Genomic DNA, 6671 nt, shown 5'->3' with positions numbered 1-6671 from the left:
CTTGATTCTAGCTGGACATCTAGTAAGTATAATTCATCAAAAGAGCAGGCGTGGAGATGGGAAACACCTGGCAAAAGGGAGTGCCAGGCTTGGTATAGCCTGTTAACACTGCTGGGGAAAGAGCTCAAGGCCCACATTCTACTGATAGGAATCAGTGTTTAATCTTCATGTGAAAAAGACCTAGGAATAATAAAGATCACCAAAGTGCCGAAATCTACCTTCTACTACTTAAAAAAATGTAAACAATGCAGGGGTTAAAAATGTAAGGTTTTTATAATGCTAAGAAATAAGCTCATTTTTAGTTGATGATGGATTTTTATGACTACCTCTTTGCTGTATGAATATATCTCAATTTTTTAATACCTCAATTTCCTGAGAATCTGTATGTATGTTTTTGTAAATAAAATAATTTACCATATGCTAGAGAAAGGACATGGCGTTTAAAGAAATTGTATAAAGACATTTGTGACTGAATTTGTTACACAGTGAATCTATTTGAAATTTCTTAAAAACAGCCTTTTCTGGCCCCCTTGACTGAGGTTTTCTTTTTTGTTTTTTTTTTGGGTTTTTTTTTTGTTTGTTTTTTTAGTAAACATATTCTTATTTAGCGAGATCTGTGTTCCAGGATGCGTGTACCCTCATTTGTTCATTTATAACTGCAAAGATTTGTATGTCTCCTATGTTTTCCTTTCATGCCAAAGAAATTCACCCTTTTAAAAAAAGTCAGCAGGTTGCACGAACTGAAAAAAATTTTTTGCCCCTTAGATAGGCGTTCTTAAGAAGCTTTATTTCCTAAGATTTAAATATTTTCCAAAGGAAAATGTCTTCAATTTTTTAGTTAAAGCCAGCAGTAAAAATTTGTAAAAATACGTGTGTTTTTAGGAATGCACTAGTTCTGTAGGAAACATTGGCAATTTTAAGGAACTGTGCTGCTTTAAAATCCATAATTGTATGAAACTTTTCGAAGCTGATGCAAGATATAAAGTCATTGCTAAATTTTATGTATGTTTGTGAACTGCTCAGGGTTCAATGCCCTAACATATAGGCGATTGATCACTAACATCTGTAGGGCCAGATATCCTGTGATTGTACATGTTTATTGATCATTTTAAGGGAGCTGAAGTTGCTGCCTTAAAGCTAAACCTGCTGCCTTAAACTTTGCTACCTCCCTCCCTACAATCATGGCTGTAAACAGTGACTCAACAGTCAGCTAGCATTATATTTGATTTTATTGTGAATGCTAATAAAATAAAATTTGTAAGTCCACCAAGTATTGACTTAACTAGGTAAATGTAAATTGATTTCAACCTTGTCTTTGGCCAAGTCTACTTGATAGCTTATGATAATATGAAATGAAGTACACCAATATGGATGTGAGCATCGTGTTTGAGTTATTGTGAGAATAATTATTTTCTTCATATTTGGAACTGATAATGAGCATTCAAGGTGTTTATTTCCATCAGATGATACTGAGCAAGTTTCTTAACCTCTGTGAAACTTTAGTGATAACTACTTGATAAGCTTAGTGTGAAGAATAAATGAGATAATGTATGTAAATTCACCTTAACAGTACCTAGTAGCCTAGTATATAGTAAATAATAAACGATAACTATTATTAATATATATACCATAGTAGTATATAGTAATTTTGTATTTTGGTATTGGATTTTGTAGCACCATTTAAATGGTAAAAGTCATCTAAATATTAGATCTTATGAGAGTAGCCCAGACTGTAGCAAGTGAACAGAAAAACTTTTCACCTTTTTATTGTGGAGAATGTTAAAACAGGGAGACCGAAGAGTGTAATGATCTCTTCGTGTACTTATTAACCAGGCCCAACACCCATGGCCAGTCTGGTTCCATCCATTTTCCATTTCCCCTTCTCATAGTTTTTTTCAAAACAAATCCTAGAGATTATATCTTATATATAAATATTTCAGTACTTAAATGGTAAGGTCTTGTTTTTAAAAACAAAACCACAATATCATTACAAATACACACAAATTGTTAATCATATAACCAATATTAAAACTCCAATTTCTAGGGAATTGTTTTTAGTAGCAGTATGGAGATGCATAAGAAGTAAATATAAAGAATACATAGGAGGTTACTCTTTCAAAGAGGAAAGATTTCTGTTACAAGGACAGTAGACACCTTAGTAGACAAGTTTGGAGGTACAGACAAATGATTATAGGAAAGAAAATTAGTGGAAAGTAGAGGTAAGTTTGAAAGTAGGGGGCTGTGTCTTGCATATCCCAAATACCTAGTGTTTTTCTATGAGCATAATAAGACACAAATGTTTATTGGGGGAAAAATGGAGTAGATAAATGTGCAATTGCCAACAGCAACAAAGGAATGACTTTTAGAAAGGGTTGGGTTTTTGAAATGTAATCAGCAAAGCATAGGAAGAAAGATCATTGGGCAAGCAAGAAAGAAAAAAATAGGTGCTAACATAGGCACAAAGTTTTAATAGAGATTGTTAAGCAAGTGAAGACAGTTTTGTTTTTGTTTTTCCTTTTGGAAGAAAACAAGATGGGGAAGGGTAAGCACAACCCTATATTCTAACACCCCAATGTTGTGTTCAAAAAGGAATTAATAGAGAAATAATTCAGGATAAATTTATCACAGCCATTATCCGAATTTATAAAGAAACCTTAAACCACATGGCTTGACTAGGGTTGCCATTAATGTATAAAATCAGGAGATGGTTTGATATAGAATACGAGCTACGGAATTGTGGTTCTCATACTAGGGGGTCCAATTTTGCACCTGACTACAGATAAAGAAGAACACCTGGACATCTTTGCCCAGCCTACTGTGTAGAGGATCACTGTATTCTGGCTTGATTGTGGGATGCTTGCCATTATTGGGATATGATCCCCTCAGCTTGGGGTGGAGAGACGTATGATTAATGTTCTTTCTTCATTGCCAGGAAGGCAGTAGAGTAATGATAATAAATAGCATGCAGTGAGCTTGCCTTCTTACAGTTTTCAAAGCAGTTTCACCTACTTTTACTCAATCTTTAGAAAGATCTTTTGAGATGGAAAGATTAATACTCAAAGTGCTTAAATGACACCTCTAAGGTCCCAAAGCAGTGATAAGACCTCAACCCAGGCCTGAGTCTCCTAGATCTGGTTTTCTTCCCATCACACTCCGTGCTTGATGAAACCCAAAGAGGATAGAGTCCAATATGTTTAATTCTGTTGGATAAAATTAAAACTTTAATGACTCCTACTAAATTATTTAAATTCAGCTGTTTGATTCAGCATAAAATTTAAACGCTCTCTTAAAATGTTTAATAGGTCTAATTTGTAAAATCCATGAAAGGATTTAGGATTAAGTAGTTTTCTTAACATCTAATTGGTTTCTAATAATTAGGTATATAATATATTTAAGGTGACTGAAATTGATTTCTTCTTTAAAAATGAACTTTTAAAATACATTGCCCTATGAAAGTTGAACTGAATCCTCTTATTTATATAATTCATTTATGTTTAAAATTTTCTAAATATTATGCTCCAGCATGTAACTCTTGCCGTATTTCCAGTAAACTTTTACTCTGTCAAATTTCTTTTCTAAGGGAAAGGAGTTCATAGAAAAAAAAACCTATCCTGATTATTAATCAAGTTTGAAGTCTAATTAAAATATGTAGAAATACTTAAAAACACTAAAAAATCAGGCCATATTAGTATTCTCTATATAGTGCTAAGCCTACAAAAACACAAACATTAGGAAATTATTTTTGTGTATATATGTATATATATATGTGTGTATGTGTATGTATATAATGTGTGTGTATATGTACAAATGTATATACATTTATACATATACATAGACCCTTTTCCTGGTGGTAAAAACTTGTTTTAATTAGAGTATCAGCTGCTGGTGATACAATGTTAAATAATTAGGTTGGTCGGTAAAGCTGCCTTCAAATAGAGTAGGATGCTAATATGCAAAATCCATGCCTCTTGAAACACTGGACAGGTCAGGAAGGTCAATCATACTATTTCTACTCATAAAAATGGGGTTATAAATACTTGCCTTTTAAGATAGTGATGTGGGTTCCACTGGAGTGTAATTCCGTAACAGTAGGGAATTTGTTCATGGCTGTATTTATTCACTGCCTAGAATAGTACCTAGAGCATATTAGGCATAACATAAGTGCTTATTACATAAATGCATTAATTGATGCAGAATGCTTTTTAAGGTGCACAACAGAAAGTTTTCAGGCTTAAAATCATCAGTTATCAAAGGTGTTAACTGGCACACAATCTCTATGCATTTCCTTCCCTTCCTTTCTCCCTCCTTCCCTACATTTTCATGAAAGTACACATCCTCTGCTAATGTTCTTAACCTTGACATCATAAGGTCATAAGTGGTTATTTTTTGCCATGAGGCAATAGCTCTATTCAGTTAGCCATTAAACAATTACTGAGAACCTGCTCTGGGCCAGGCATCTGTGCAAGGCACTAAAAAGACAAAGCCAGGTAAATGGCTCTCTTGGGGCTCACAGACCTACCTGAAGCTCTTTGTGATATACAGAGATGGTCGCTATATTACTTTTTATGGTGCCAGAGATGTTAACAAGGCAAAAACTCTGGAGAATCAGTAAGTTTGTAAATATTTTTCTTTCTGTATTATTTTCCTGCATTTTTCAAAAAGAAGCAAAGGCCTACTGTATTTGTTGTGAATATAAAGGAGATTTTTTTTTATCATGTCAAACATTTAATTGCCCAGACACATAAATCCAAATACAATTAACCCGAATTGTAAATTAGACCTAGGAATCTGGACAAGAAAATTTTATGGAAATTGAGATGTCTAATTCATATATTTTATCCAAATGAAACCATTTTTTATTAACCTAATGTGGTTGGACACTTATTTTGTTTTAATGTTATTTATACATACTCCCAGTTATGAGGAATAACTTCAGTGCTTTACAACCAGCAGTGCTTTTAAAATGTGCAGTGTACATTTTGAAATTTTTCTAATCTGTAACCTAAATTTTCACATTCCTTGACCACCTGATATGCCACTTCTGGCTTATCCACCCACAGAACCTTGCCAATTCAGCTATAAAATCAATTTACTGGTAAAGCCAAGAACATGAATACACCTTTTCGGTAAAAGCAGCCTACTGACAGCAAGGAGAATCAAGGCCAGGAAACAGGGTCATTTTTATACATAGAAAAACAGACAGAGGCAAAGGGGATCCAGCTAAGGCCAAGAGTCTGCTTATTTAAACAGACAAAAGAAGGGGAAAGTATATCAGCAGAGATTTTGTGGATTGAAATAGAAGCTTCTGAGTCTTAATCGAGAATGATTTTGTTTTTACAAAAATTTTTAAAAATATTATAAGGATATAATTTTTTCCAAGTTCAATGTCAGCAAAAACCATTACATCTACTTTGAAAAACAGGTAGCTTTTTTGGCTAAATTTAGTTTGCCTTTACCAAGGAAAAATGGTTGACTTGTGTGTATGTGTGAGTCAACCATTTTTTTGACTTAATTGCAAATTACTGAATTCTCTTTTGAATGGTTACTTTACTATGTGTGAGCCTCACTTTTTTTTTGTTTGTTTCAAATCTCAGGGGTTTAACTAAAATAACTACTAGTTTATGTACTTGGACACCTTGGTAGAGGGCTGCCTGGGAGGTAATCTTAATCCTTTTGGTCCCAAGTCTGAGAGCATAGCTCCTGGAAAATGGATCTATGCCTTGTGTAGCCTGTGGGAAACCATGTGGCACAGACACGGAGGGAGTGGTGAGAGGTCTTCTAGCATTAGAAGAAATGTTTTAAGTTTCCAACTAGAACACACCATTTAGTCATCTGACCAATCTTTATTGAGCACCTACTATGTGCCAGGCACTGCACCTGACACTGTGGAAGAAAACCTACCTCCACTCCTTTAGCATCAAATAGCCTGTGAGGTCTAAGACAGAAGAAGTCTAGGGAAGGGAAAACAAAGTGCTAATTGAAAGCCTGCCGGGCTCTGGAGTTATCTGTATTCTTGGAGCAGACAGCAGTCCCCAAATTTGAATGGGAAGCTTGGAAACAAATAAGCATTCAGATGTATGGTGAGTCAGAGTTATGGAAGGCAAATTTTGAAAGATTAATTAGGCAGCAAGGGAGAAGTCCTCTTTGTAAGCAGTTTAAAACTGGGCCATAAAGGAGTTCCCTGGTGGCCTATGGTTAGGATCCCCGGCTTTCACTGATGTGGCCCAGGTTCAGTTCCTGCTCTTGGAACTGAGATCCTGCAAGCCATGGGGCATGGCCAAAAACAAACAAAAAAACTGGGCAATACAAGTAATGCAAATGTGGCTGGATCTTTTCAGCAGTCTAATTCTCTCTTTTCAGTTCATAATCAGTCTTTTGTAACATCTCTCTCTTCCTTCTCTTAAAAAAAAATCTAAAAGGCATTGGTGAGTGCCGTGGATTTTATGTGTGTGTGTGTTGGGGGGAGGTAGCAAAAACAAAGATCCCTCTGAAATAATCATGTCGCCCTTCAGGAATGAAGACCTCACTCTCTCCCAGGGCTGGGAGTGCTGCTGGCAGACTGTCCTCAGCCGTCAGTCCCCTTCAGGAAGTACCTCAACCAAAAAGAGCTGCTTTTCCCCGTGTTACACCCCTTTCCCAAACCGTCTGTATTCAAAGCCTAGTTCTTGTGG

Source organism: Balaenoptera borealis (genome assembly GCF_965194805.1).
Source record: "Balaenoptera borealis genome assembly, chromosome: 3".
Taxonomy (NCBI): domain Eukaryota; kingdom Metazoa; phylum Chordata; class Mammalia; order Artiodactyla; family Balaenopteridae; genus Balaenoptera; species Balaenoptera borealis.
Note: the sequence above shows the minus strand (reverse complement) of the source record.